Below are 15,150 nucleotides of genomic sequence, written 5' to 3'. Positions count from 1 at the left end.
CACCCTAGCCTCTCTCTCTCTCTCTCACACCCTAGCCTCTCTCTCTCACACCCTAGCCTCTCTCTCTCACACCCTAGCCTCTCTCTCTCTCACACCCTAGCCTCTCTCTCTCACACCCTAGCCTCTCTCTCTCTCTCACACCCTAGCCTCTCTCTCTCTCTCACACCCTAGCCTCTCTCTCTCTCTACTCTCTCTCTCTCTCACACCCTAGCCTCTCTCACTCTCTCACCCTAGCCTCTCTCTCTCTCACACACCCTAGCCTCTCTCTCTCACATACCCTAGTCTCTCTCTCTCTCACACACCCTAGCGTCTCTCTCACACCCTAGCCTCTCTCTCTCTCTCTCTCTCACACCCTAGCCTCTCTCTCTCTCCCTCTCTCTCACACACCCTAGCCTCTCTCTCTCTCTCTCTCTCTCTCTCTCTCACACCCTAGCCTCTCTCTCTCTCTCCCTCTCGCTCTCACCCTAGCCTCTCTCTCTCTCTCTCTCTCTCTCACACCCTAGCCTCTCTCTCTCTCTCTCTCACACCCTAGCCTCTCTCTCTCTCTCTCTCACACCCTAGCCTCTCTCTCTCACACCCTAGCCCTCTCTCTCTCTCTCTCTCTCTCTCTCACACCCTAGCCTCTCTCTCTCTCTCTCTCTCTCTCTCACACCCTAGCCTCTCTCTCTCTCTCTCTCTCTCTCTCACACCCTAGCCTCTCTCTCTCTCTCTCTCTCTCTCTCACACCCTAGCCTCTCTCTCTCTCTCTCTCACACCCTAGCCTCTCTCTCTCTCTCTCTCACCCTAGCCTCTCTCTCTCTCTCTCTCCCTCTCGCTCTCACCCTAGCCTCTCTCACACCCTAGCCTCTCTCTCTCTCTCACACCCTAGCCTCTCTCTCTCACACCCTAGCCTCTCTCTCTCACACCCTAGCCTCTCTCTCTCACACCCTAGCCTCTCTCTCTCACACCCTAGCCTCTCTCTCTCTCACACCCTAGCCTCTCTCTCTCACACACCCTAGCCTCTCTCTCTCTCACACACCCTAGCCTCTCTCTCTCTCTCTCACACACCCTAGCCTCTCTCTCTCTCACACACCCTAGCCTCTCTCTCTCTCTCTCACACACCCTAGCCTCTCTCTCTCACACCCTAGCCTCTCTTTCTCTCACTCACTCACTCACTCACTCACTCACTCACTCACTCACTCACTCACTCACTCACTCACTCACTCACACATCCTATGTTGTTAGCGTGTTTGACCATGAATCTTGTTCTGGAGGCAGCTCTGTAGAGTGGTCACTAGCTGGCACAGCCACCAAGTCATAAAATCTGATTTTACTCCTAACCTCAAATTTAAACCAAAAGGCACATTTATGTTTTCATGAATTTTTACAATCTAGACCATTTTGACTTTGCAGCTGGCCCATCTAGCAGAAATCTTTCAGTTATGCCTCAAGGGCAAGTTTCATGACAGTAAACGTCAACATGCTTCCTGTTCTGACTGTGTAGCCATCAGGTTTACCAGCCAGACTATTGAGGATGTTTGGTCCTCCCAACGCCCTGGAGACCGAAGTACTTACTGGGTTTTATCAGTACGATTATCTGTTACGTCTCCTCAATACAACTATGTCCCTATTGTTTCTTCTTGCCATTGTGACATGACAGTTCACTGTTTTCATTTTGGTCTCAAAGGTGATTGAGTTTATAGTTATCTAAAGTTCTCTGTTCATATTATTCAGTGGTCATGTTTCTTCTAATGGGTATTTTTAACATGTCAAGGAAATGTTTTATTAAATGGTGTCTGGTGTGTGTACTCTTATTTTTAATATGTCTGTCTATATGGAGAAACAATAAATTGGGTTCCCAGACAAGTGCAGCGCTGGATTAAGAGATCATAGGTCCTGGGGCTTCTGAGTTTTTCTATTGGTTCTACAAGCATATTAGTCTTTTTTTCAGCCGTAGGCATTTGCTTTCCAAACTGTGCCTATTTCCTGGCCACAATGCAACAAAGCTGTAGGCTATATTTGGCAGGCATACTGCCCAAATGGCGGCCTTCCTGACTCTAGGCATACCGGTAACTGACAAAATAAAGGAAACAAGGGATACAAAGTATACAGTTTATTTGGAAGGTATTCAGACCCCTAGAATTTTTCCACATTTTTTTACATTACAGCCTTATTCTAAAATGGATTAAATAGTTTTTTCCCCTAATAAATCTACACACAATACCCCATAATAACACATCAAAAACAGGATTTTATAAATGTTTGTATATGTATTAAAAATATCGCATTTATTTAAGTATTCAGACCCTTTACGCAGTACTTTGAAGCACCTTTGGTGGCGATTACAGCCTCGAGGCTTTTTTGGTATGGTGCTACAAGCTTGGCACACCTGTATTTGGGGAGTTTCTCCCATCCCTCTCTGCAGATCCTCTCAAGCTCTGTCAGGTTGGATAGGGAGCGTCGCTGCACAGCTATCCTGAGTGCACTGGAGTAGGTTTTCATCAAGGATCTCTCTGTACTTTGCTCTGTTCATCTTTCCCTCTATCCTGACTAGTCCCTGCCGGTGAAAAACATCCCCACAGCATGATGCTTTCACCGTGCAAGGTTTCCTCCAGACGTGAAGGTTGGCATTCAGACCAGAGTCCTTTAGGTGCCGTTTGGCAATTCCAAGCGGCCTGTTATGTGCTTCCGTCTAGACTACCATAAAGGTCTGATTGGTGGAGTGTTCCAGAGATGGTTGTCTTTCTGGAAGGTTCTCCCATCTCCACAGAGGAACTCTGGAGCTCTGTCAGAGTGGCCATCGAGTTCTTTGTCACGTCCCTGACCAAGGCCCTTCTCCCCCGATTGCTCAGTTTGGCCGGGTGGCCAGCTCTAGGAAGAGTCTTGGTGGTTACACACTTCTTCCATTTAAGAATGATGGAGGCCACTGTGTTCTTGGGGACCTTCAATGCTAAAAAAATTAATAAAAATGTGGTACCCTTGCCCAGATCTGTGCCTCATCACAATCCTGTTTCTACAACAAATTCCTTAGACTTCATGGCTTGGTTTATGCTCTGACATGCACTGTCAGCTATGGGACCTTATATGATGTACACAGATGTGTGCCTTTCCAAATCATGTCCAATCAATTGAATATACCACAGGTGGAATCCAATCAAGTTGTAGAAACATCTCAAGGATGATGAATGGAAACAAGATTTACATTTTTTAAAACATTTTAGTCATTTAGCATATACATATACAGTGTCTCACAAAAGTGAGTACACCCCTCACATTTTTGTAAATATTTGAGTATATATTTTCATGTGACAACACTGAAGAAATGACACTTTGCTACAATGTAAAGTAGTGAGTGTACAGCTTGTATAACAGTGTAAATTTGCTGTCCCCTCAAAATAACAACACACAGCCATTAATGTCTAAACCGCTGGCAACAAAAGTGAGTACACCCCTAAGTGAAAATATCCAAATTGGGCCCCAAGTGTCAATATTTTGTGTGGCCACCATCATTTTCCAGCACTGCCTTAACCCTCTTGGGCACGGAGTTCACCAGAGCTTCACAGGTTGCCACTGGAGTCCTCTTCCATGACGACATCACGGAGCTGGTGGATGTTAGAGACCTTGCACTCCTCCACCTTCCGTTTGAGGATGCCCCACAGATGCTCAATAGGGTTTAGGTCTGGAGACATGCTTGGCCAGTCCATCACCTTTACCCTCAGCTTCTTTAGCAAGGCAGTGGTCGTCTTGGAGGTGTGTTTGGGGTCGTTATCATGTTGGAAACCTGCCCTGCGGCCCAGTCTCCGAAGGGAGGGGATCGTGCTCTGCTTCAGTATGTCACAGTACATGTTGGCATTCATGGTTCCCTCAATGAACTGTAGCTCCCCAGTGCCGGCAGCACTCATGCAGCCCCAGACCATGACACTCCCACCACCATGCTGGACTGTAGGCAAGACACACTTGTCTTTGTACTCCTCACCTGGTTGCCGCCACACACGCTTGACACCATCTGAACCAAATAAGTTTATCTTGGTCTCATCAGACCACAGGACATGGTTCCAGTAATCCATGTCCTTAGTCTGCTTGTCTTCAGCAAACTGTTTGCGGGCTTTCTTGTGCATCATCTTTAGAAGAGTCTTCCTTCTGGGACGACAGCCATGCAGACCAATTTGATGCAGTATGCGGCGTATGGTCTGAGCACTGACAGGCTGACCCCCCAACCCTTCAACAATGCTGGCAGCACTCATACGTCTATTTCCCAAAGACAACCTCAGGATATGATGCTGAGCACGTGCACTCAACTGCTTTGGTCGACCATGGCGAGGCCTGTTCTGAGTGGAACCTGTCCTGTTAAACCGCTGTATGGTCTTGGCCACCGTGCTGCAGCTCAGTTTCAGGGTCTTGGCAATCTTCTTATAGCCCAGGCCATCTTTATGTAGAGCAACAATTCTTTTTCCAGATCCTCAGAGAGTTCTTTGCCATGAGGTGCCATGTTGAACTTCCAGTGACCAGTCAGTATGAGGGAGTGTGAGAGCGATGACACCACATTTAACACACCTGCTCCCCATTCACACCTGAGACCTTGTAACCAGGGGCGAAAATCTGATATCAACTTTGGGGGGGACAATTACATGAAATTTTCTCAAGAGTAATTCCTGAGGGGGACACCAAAAGTTGTGCTGTAACACATAGCCTACATTGTAATATGGTAAATGTATATTGAGGAACCAAAGAAATTAGGTGTTTGCCGTACTCCTAACTACCGGTACCCAAAACTACACAACTACTCACAACAGCAATACCATTGCCTTTAACAAATCTTAGTTCAGTCACCAGTTTAAGTTGAGAGTGGGGGTATCCATGGCATTTTCCAATTATGTTCCTATTTTACAAGTAAAAAAAATGGAGAACCTTTCATAATGTTGCCAAACAAAGACTCAACAAACTTACCTGAGACTCCCTGTCTCTGCCAGTCTGTCCCTGCATATCTGTCCCCAACTCTGCTGTCTGTGTGCCATCTGTTGCCTGCTCTGCCTAATGACATCATTGTGAAACATTTCCATTAGAATTTCATTTCTTTCTTATGAACATTTTATCAACTAATATTTGAGATATTAGGCTACTAGGGTTCTTACTTTGCGTTTTGGTGTACTGAAAAATACTCTGATGTCCGTCTTTTATTTTTCTGCCATTTTTCTACCTGGCTGGCTGGCTACACACACACACACAGTGTGTAGGTTATTTACAGTAGGAGATGGGCTTCTATCATCTTATCTTTTATCATTCTATTTTGGCTTCGATCTAAAAGGTAGCTAGAAAATGTGAAACGGATTAAAATGACAAGAGTTGACAGCTGTATGAGTTCACCATTTACACAACATATGCTGCAACCTTTTGTAATTTTAATAGTTTGTTTCATATTGGCTGGCTTCCAACAATAGCTGAATTTGCAAAGCTAGCGAGCACCAATTCAGTTTCAGTGGTGTTTGCTATAATCTTTGCTACCCGGGTTAAATAAAATAAATAAATAAAAGTTCCCTTGCGACAATTTAGCTTTTGCAACGAGACCATTAAATATATTTAAGACAATGGTAGAAGAGAGTGTAGTTCTGTTCAGTTTGGACTTCAGTTTATCGCTAACCTTATCACAGGGACTTTGAAGCACTAACTTACATCATCTGCATGCTGATCTCGGAATAAATTGACGATAGCAAAGATTCCATCTTTGACGAGGCCACATAAATGGAATAGGTACTAGCTAGCTTAATAGTTAATATTTGCGCGCTAGCTCTGCATATTCAGCTAGTGTGTGTGCGCGATTGACTGGATTAACCTCACGTCAGTTACGTTCATTGAGTGCCTTTCAGACAGTGGCTACGACCCCTCTGTTTCCTTGCCAGTGGATCAAACCATTGTGAGGAAAAGGGTGGGGGGTCGCAATCTTTTGAAACTTAAAAACGCGCCTATTAAGTGTCTATAATCAGCACAATTGCTTTCATTGCGTATTATTAATATTATTTAAATTACATAGTTATGTTTCAGTGATATATTGGGGGGGACAAATCATATTTTTCCCAGGATGGGGGGGTCGTGTCCCCCCCGTCCCCCCCGGGATTTCCGCCCCTGCTTGTAACACTAACGAGTCACATGACACCGGGGAGGGGAAATGGCTAATTGGGCCCAATTTGGACATTTTCACTTAGGGGTGTACTCACTTTTGTTGCCAGCGGTTTAGACATTAATGGCTGTGTGTTGAGTTATTTTGAGGGGACAGCACATTTACACAGTTATACAAGCTGTACACTCACTACTTTACATTGTAGCAAAGTGTCATTTCTTCAGTGTTTTCACATGAAAATATATACTCAGATATTTACAAAAATGTGAGGGGTGTACTTTTGTGAGATACTGTATACACACACACACACACAGTACCAGTCCAAAATATGGACACACCTACTCATTCGAGGGTTTTTCTTTATTTTTACAATTTTCTACATTGTAAAAAGACATCAACATTATGAAATAACACATATGGAATCATGTAGTAACCAAAAAAGTGTGAAACTAATCAAAATATATTTTGGATTTTAGATTCTTCAAAATAGCCACCCTTTGCCTTGATGACAGCTTTGCACACTTTTGGCATTTTCTTAACCAGCTTCACCTGGAATGCTTTTCCAACAGACTTGAAGGAGTTCCCACATATGCTGAGCACTTGTTGGCTGCTTTTCCTTCACTCTGCGGTCCAACTCATCCCAAACCATCTCAATTGGGTTGAGGTCGGGTGATTGTGGAGGCCAGGTCATTTGATGCAGCACTCCATCACTCTCCTTCTTGGTCAAATAGCCCTTACACAGCCTGTTGGTGTGCTGGGTCATTGTCCTGTTGAATAACAAATGATAGTCCCACTAAGCTCCAACCAGATGGGATGGTGTATCGCTACAGAATACTGTGGTAGCCATGCTGGTTAAGTGTACCTTGAATTCTAAATAAATCACAGACCGTGTCACCAGCAAAGCACCCCCTCACCATCACACCTCCTCCTCCATGCTTCACGGTGGAAACCACACATGCAGAGATCATCCGTTCACCTACTCTGCATCTCACAAAGACACAGTGGTTGGAACCAAAAATCTCAAATTTGGACTCATCAGACCAAAGGACAGATTTCCACCGGTCTAATGTCCATTGCTTGTGTTTCTTGGCCCAAACATGTCTCTTCTTATTATTGGTGTCCTTTAGTAGTAGTTTCTTTGCAGCAATTCGACCATGAAGGCTTGATTCACGCAGTCTCCTCTGAACAGTTGATGTCGAAATATATCTGTTACTTGAACTTTGTAAAGCATTTATTTGGGCTGCAACTTCTGAGGTTGGTAACTCTAATGAACTTATCCTCTGCAGCAGAGATAACTCTGGGTCTTCCTTTCCTGTGGCGGTCCTCATGACATTTACATTTTTACATTTTAGTCATTTAGCAGACGCTCTTGACGTGGGAAGCAAACCCACAACCCTGGCATTGCAAAAACCATGCTCTACCAAGTGAGCCACACGAGAACCAGTTTCATCAGCGCTTGGTTTTGGCGACTGCATTTGAAAACACTTTCAAAGTTATTGAAATTTTCCGCTTTGACTAACCATGTCAAACAGTAAAAATAAAGAAAAATCCTTCAATTAGTAGGTGTCCAACTTTTGATCAGTGGTGTAAAGTACTTAAGTAAAAATACTTTAAAGTACTACTTAAGTTGTTTTTTGGGGTATCTGTACTTTACTTTCCTATTTATATTTTTGATAACTTTTACTTCAGTACATTCTTAAAGAAAATAATGTTATTTTTACTCCATACTTTTTCCATTTTCGTTACATTTTGACAGGAAAATGGTCCAATTCACACACTTATCAAGAGAACATCCCTGATCTGGCGGACTCCCTAAACACAAATTCTTAGTTTGTAAATTATGTCTGCGTGTTGGAGTGTGCCCCTGGCTATCTGCCAATAAATTGAAAAAATAAAATTGTGCTGTCTGGTTTGCTTAATATAAGGAATTTTAAATGGTTTATACTTGTACTTTTACTTTTGATACTTAAGTACATTTTAGCAATTCCATTTACTTTAGATACCTATGTATATTTAAAACCAAATACGTTTAGACTTTTACTCAAGTAGTATTTTACTGGGTGACTTTTACTTGTCATTTTCTATTAAGATATCTTTACTTTTACTCAAGTATGACAATTGAGTACTTTTTCCACCACTGCTTTTGACTGGTACTGTATATGTTTTTTTGCTGCCTCTTTGGTCACCCAGGGGCTTCAGCCCCGGTAAGCCCCAGCATTAAGCCGGCCCTGTGAACCACCTGCATGGTTATTCATCAAGCTACACAAAGTCTAGAAGTCATAGGTATCCTGTGCCACATGTTGATTTTCATCTGAGAGATCTAGCTCTTTACTAGGGTAGACCGTCACTGTTATTTTATTGTATAAGCTATGTGTATTTTATGACCAAAAGTAGTCAGGACGAAGCTGGTGTCTAGTCTGACGTTCCAGTCGTTTACTTTGAAGGTCGATATAGATTTTTATGTTAACGCCAGAGTTTACTCCTGACTTTTTTTTTGGAAGTCGGGAAGTCGGGATTTGGAAGTCGGAACTAGGTGAGTAAACAAAACAATATTCTAGAAGTTATTGTTGATTAAGGCACATGCGTTTTCCTTTAAGCTTTGCAAACCAGATATTTGTAAACGTTACTCTTTGACAACCAGTGCCCACAAGCGGTTCACATCAATTTTGGACCCCCTTGTGGCCCCCCTAAATGTGGAGTATGAAATAATGTTTACATAACACATTTTTGCTATCATTCTTTTTTTACATCCGTTATTAGACAGTGGCAACGATGATGATTATGAACATGGTCTTTTGCCTGCTAATGCCTGCAATGCAGTGAAGAAAACGATATGACAACAATAACGTCTAATGTAACTGGCCCCTCTAACAGTACAACTGGCCCCAGCTTGGCCCCCCCAGTTGAAATGGTCTAGAACCGCCACTGCCAGTGCCAGACTAACGTGAAGCATAGAGATTGCTCTGTCGCTACAGTGCCTGAATTTTAACACACTTTTGGATCACAAATGTTGGCATTGCATAATGTTTTATTTGGGGGTTTTTCTTTGCATATTAGGCCCATTACTAAACCCAATGTTGAAGTTGTTTAACCACACATATGAAAGGCGTTGACTGTTACATAAATTCATTTTTTTGCAGTAAGATTTCCTACTGCACATCCATAAGATTGCTTATTAACGGCCCACTGTGATACTTACAGCCGTTTTTTATAATTTAAATAATCATGTGTATATTCATTGATTCTTATAAATGTTGATCCTTAAACTTGAGTGTCGTTTCTCTACCTAGCTTTACAGCAAACCAAGTGCAAGGGCTGCCGTTTTGTTATTTTTCAAATCAAGGAGTAGGCCTTTAAATTTAACCAAAGAAATGCAGCTGCTGGTTTTGAAAAAAATCTGTTTACTTGTCATATTCAGGCCAGTGACGTGACGTCTGAGCTCCTGGACCATGGCTTCGAGCCCACTGCTGCACCGGCAGGTCACCAGACGCTTTTACCGGCTGTGTATTAGAATGTTTGCGAGCTGTCAAGCAGCAGTTCTGCCAGCATGGTTCAGCGGGGCCTGGCTTGGTCACCCCAAGATGTCACTGGAGCAGAGGGGCAGCCAGAGTTCTCCTGGCCTGGATAGGAGGGTTCTTCCAGGAGAGACCTGAACCCCTTCCTGGAGGACGCTCTGCTACAGGGATACCTGAGGAGACACCTGCCCAGTGAGGTGTGTGTGTGTGTGTGTGTGTGTGTGTGTGTGTGTGTGTGTGTGTGTGTGTGTGTGTGTGTGTGTGTGTGTGTGTGTGTGTGTGTGTGTGTGTGTGTGTATCCCATAATAACGTTTCCGAATGGATAAAACATTATGATGATGCTTTATCTGTTAGTCACTAATGTGATGGTGGTGTGTTCAGACCTGTGAGTGTTTGGGGAGCAGTTGGTGCGTGAGGTAGATGGGTGGGGTCAGGAGTGAGGTCGGTTGGTGACCAATGATCCCTGGGGTTGCCATGTGGAATGCATCGTCACCTCCCCCGCTTGGCTACACATGAAGGACCTATCAGCACAGGAGGGGCTGGTCGCCATCAGATACGAGAGGACGTACGTGGAGTGGCGGTGGGAGACATCCTTACACACACTGAAAACCTCACCTATTAACCCATCTTTTCCCAAACCTGTCACCAACACAGAGAATATAAAAACAGTAACAGTAATCTCAGAAGCTACTCATTGGAATTTTGTGACATGGCATTATGAAAATTCCATGCATTGAGAGTTATATATTCATACACTAATGATGATGTTGTTCCAGTCGTGTATACCAGATGTGTAAGCTGTACCTGTACTCTCCCTCCACTGGTCTCTACGCCTGTCCTCTGGCTATGACTGATGGAGCTGCCAAGGTTATACAGGTGTGTGTGTGTCTATCTTTTTGTCTGTCTGTCTGAATTTACTTTCATGGAACTGATTATTTCTGCTCATGTTGGAATAGGTGATGCGATTGATTTGGTTGTGGTATTGTGATTCATAAGCTTGTCTGTGCGTGGGGCAGGGCTACATCGAGGACACAGGACTACCTGCAATGCTCAGAGATGCTCAGGTAGGTGGTCACATGACACACATCTGTCTGTCTGAAGGCAGACTTACTGTTTTACGTTATGGAGTAAATATGTTGCTGTTAATGGATGAAGTAGTTTCCTACTCTCACTCTTGTTACTCAACAACAATCGAGTGGCAATAGTTCATTTTAGAGTAACAGTACCTTCTCTCTCTCTAGCTGTTGAGTATCTGGGAGGGGACCACTAATATTCTGTCTCTGGATGTTCTCTGCTGTGTCTCTCGGAGCTCAGGCCTCGTACTGCAGGCCTACGTCACACACATCCAGGTTAGGGGCCCTTAAAGGGATAAAGAGTCATTCAGAGCCATCTAAAATACATTTTTTACTGAGTTTAGTTGTGAACTGACTATGACCGTTGAGATCAGATTTTGGATAATTAAGTTAGTTTCCGCAGCTTTTGTCTAGTATCGTCTTCCTTGAACCAACAATGAATGGTAGCCAGGAAAGACTGTTACTATTAATACAATTATAAAGGCCATTACAACCTCTGTTGATATAATTGCTAAACAAATTCTGACATTCTCCATCTAACTGCCCCCTCCCCAGACCTTACTGGCAGCAGCCTCCCTGTCTGTGAGATCAGTTGACCGCACCTTCTCTGGTCTGAGAGAGTTCCTGCAGGCCTCAGCTCTCAAACCACCTGGCTACCTGGAGCTGGCAGCACGAGACTGGCCACACAGCCTGGCACGCATCTATATGGGTACTATACACACAGCAGAAAGCAATTCATGATCATTTCTGTGCATTGGCATGACAGGAGTAGCACTTATAGCCCATCACCTGGCTTAACCATTGTCACAGTTAGCTTGCCCTGAGGCTGTATTGTGACTCCTGCTGTGTGTGTTTCAGGTGCTCTGCTCATTGACCATGCCTCATGGGAGGGAGCTTTTCACTCTGACATCTATGCTGCTCTCCGGTAAACAAAACATAACATTTTCTTGAACCAGCACTTGCACTTGACCCCCCCGCACCTTCTAGTTTTGACTTTTCTGATAGCTACTTTATTGAGGAAAAGTGTACTTACTGGGACCGTGATATGTGGTTGTTCCACCTAGCTATTTTAAGATGAATGCACTAACCGTAAATCACCCTGGATAAAAGCATCTGCTAAATTACTCAAATGTAAATGTAAACACACATCATTCCCCAATACCTGTCCTCACTAGTCCCTCGTCCTTACTTCTTATAGGCTAATAGTTCTAGCAGTAACTGCGTGTGTGCAGTGTTTGGCGGATTACTTGAAAAATTTAATCCGTTACCGATTATTGTAGTTACATGAAAAATAATCTGTAAAGTAATAATTTACTCAAAATGAATAACGTAATCTGATTACTATTGGATTACTTTCATTTCTAATATTTAGGCTACTGATAGTAATTAATATCAGTACATTTAAAGTCCTATGCACCCACCTTGAATTGAAATCCTGAGGTGAGTGCCCTTTGTTCAATATTTGTTGATCAATAAAATTCTGACCTACAGAAAGACCCTCTTCTCTTCTACAGTAAAATAGTGGTTGTTTCAAGACAGTGTTTTTATTTTGATTTAACCTTTATTTAACTAGGCAAGTCAGTTAAAACAAATTCTTATTTACATTGACGGCCTACCAAAAGGCAAAAGGCCTCCTACGGGGACTGGGAATTTAAAAAAAATATATATATATATATATATAGGACAAAACACACATCACGACAAAAGAGACAACACAACACTACATAAAGAGAGACCTATGACAACAACATAGCATGGTAGCAACATGACAATAACAGGGTAGCAACACAACACGGCAGCAGCACAACATGGTAACAGCACAAAACATGGTACAAACATTATTGGGCACAGACAACAGCACAAAGGGCAAGATGGCAGAGACAACAATACATCACGCAAAGCAGCCACAACTGTCAGTAAGTGTCCATGATTGAGTCTTTCAATGAAGAGATTGAGATAAAACTGTCCAGTTTGAGTGTTTGTTGCAGCTCGTTCCAGTCGCTAGCTGTAGCGAACTGAAAATACGAGCGACCCAGGGATGTGTGTGCTTTGAATGTGACTGTGTTTTTCCCCTGGTTGCATTTAGTTTTTTATTGTGCAATCAGAAAGCATTTCTTCTTCTTTTTTTACTATGGAGCACACAAAGAAGAGAGTGAAAGTGTACTGCTACAAAGCAGCAAGCAGGAACTCTGTGGAATACCAGAAGGCCAGGGGTAAATGTTTTGGAAGCCTTACCTTTTCGATCAACCAGTTTGAATACAAAAGAAGCCATCCACACTTAATGGGCTATCAGCAGAACAATAGCATCTTAGAGAGCATGTGAGAAGACTTGAGAGTGAGCTAAATGACAGCAATGCTGACAAATATATATCAGTTCTTCCTCTTTATATTAGATTGTCATCCCAAATGTAATCAACTGTTTAAGAATGTAACTTTAATCTAATTACAATCCGGGCTGATTACAGTTACTTCATATTTGTAATCTGTGCGTGTGTGTATCTGTGACTGTGTGTGTGTTGCAGGTGGTGTGTCCAGTGGTCAGTAAGGCAGCCATAGGATGCTACAACACTGAGACTTCGCCCCTGGACACTGATCCGGTCTACGAAAAGTCAACCAGAGACTGGAGGGCTGTGGGGAGGCTGAGGAGGGCAGGCAATGATGCCGTTCTCAAGGAGATGTCATTTATGTAGGAAGGGGGAGGTTGTTGTATATTTCATGGAGAATAACATACAGTTTTGTGACAATTTCATGTATTTTTTTAATTCAACCTTTTTTATCTAGACAAGTCAGTTAAGAACAAATTCTTATTTACAATGACGGCCTAACCCGGCCAAACCTGGACAACACTGGGCCAATTGTGCGCCACCCGATGGGACTCCCAATCACGGCCGGATGTGATACAGCCTGGATTCGAACCAGGGACTGTAGTGACGCCTCTTGCACTGAGATGCAGTGCCTTAGACCGCTGCCCCACTTGGGAGCCCTGGATAAGCTCCTGTAGTTGTATTTAATAGGCCATATATGTAATAGGCTCTATGTAATAGGTAATACCTCATGTATCAATGACTTTGAAGTCTGCCATGCAGCCAGGGTCTTTGTGCCAATTTCAGAATGTGGTATGTGAATGTTTTTTTCATACGAGTGTCTTTATGTATTTGCACCTTGTAATTAGCCATTATGTGCATGCTATGTCCTGACCAGTTGAAGAATAAAGACTTTCTGATGAAGAGATGAATCACCACTCAGACTCATTTCTGTTTGATCTGTAGCTGTCAGTGGGTTGTTATGAGACAGTGAGAGCACACATGCAAACACACACACGGTGTCTGACTTACTGTACCATTAGGCAACTAATGCAATTGCCTGGGGCCTCATAACACAAGGGGGCCTTGTGAACTGGGCATAATTTTGTTTAATAATTAATTATTTTTGTTATCATCCTCCTCTGCTTGAGGCCCTCCTCCGCTCGTGAGTCATCACCGATGTGCGCTATTATAACAAACCGATCGAATTTGGCTCTAGTTTTTGAACAGTTGGGTCTATTAGTTATTACCCCATGCCTGAAAGCTATGACAAAACCGCAATTGAAAACAATGCAGATCTTTTTTTTCTACACACAATTATCCCCTAATGATCTCCCTGTTGTTTCCCCAAACTTTCCAATACCTTTCTGATGCAATTCAAAATAATTACACCTTTCCCATATTCAAGTCATTTGAAATATCTTATTAGCTTTATGAACATAGAAACTTGGTTGCAGTTTGTATCTGTGCTAGAATGGTTGAAAAGTTCATAAAATTAAATAATATATCAGTATTGGTTGATATTGCAAAGACAATATCAGATATAGGCCTGTATTGGCCCAGAATCCCTAACTTGAAAGTGTAAAAACAGATAGAAATGATGCAGGCTAGAAATTGGAATGAACCTAGGACAAGGCTATATATTTTAAAACAACTGAGCTCTTTCTGGCTCGCAAATTACTTTTGACTAAGAAATCTGTGCAGCCCTTCATTTAGTTTGAAAATCCCAATGTGGCCCTCAAGACGAAATTACCCCAAAAAATGTTTTACACTTTAGCAGATGCACTTATATAGGGCAATTTTCAGTAGTGAGTGAATGCCTTTTTGTACTTTTTCCCATACTGGTCCCCTGTGGGAACTAAACCCACAACCATGACATTACAAGTGCCATGCTCTACCAACTGATCCACAGGGGACTCACCCCAATTGAGCCACACGAGACCCACCCCTGTTCTATGTGGTGATGCAAAGGCCTTTACTAGTGCGGTCATTTCAGTTAGCATTTTCATTCTGCTTTGTTCACCCCAAAAAATACCTGTCTCCGAACAGCTCTTCATTCAGTTGCCATGATTGCTTTAAATGGGTGGGTGTCTCACTGGCCTCTACCTGGGGCCTCCAAATCACTAAGTCCGCCCCTTCACACACACAGTCACACACACCCGAAG

General features: G+C 43.1%; 1 long non-coding RNA gene across 1 annotated transcript; it reads left to right on the top strand.

The window, feature by feature from the left end:
- Positions 1 to 12,493: 12,493 nt before the first annotated feature.
- LOC123730421 (uncharacterized) lies at positions 12,494 to 13,909 on the top strand. The gene is made up of 2 exons (XR_006761819.1): positions 12,494 to 12,598; positions 13,205 to 13,909. It is a non-coding gene; the product is annotated as an uncharacterized lncRNA (long non-coding RNA).
- The last annotated feature ends 1,241 nt before the right edge of the window (positions 13,910 to 15,150 follow it).

Source organism: Salmo salar, chromosome ssa24 (genome assembly GCF_905237065.1).
Source record: "Salmo salar chromosome ssa24, Ssal_v3.1, whole genome shotgun sequence".
NCBI classification, from domain to species: Eukaryota; Metazoa; Chordata; class Actinopteri; order Salmoniformes; family Salmonidae; genus Salmo; species Salmo salar.
Note: the sequence above shows the minus strand (reverse complement) of the source record. Positions and strands in the feature narration are given on the sequence as shown.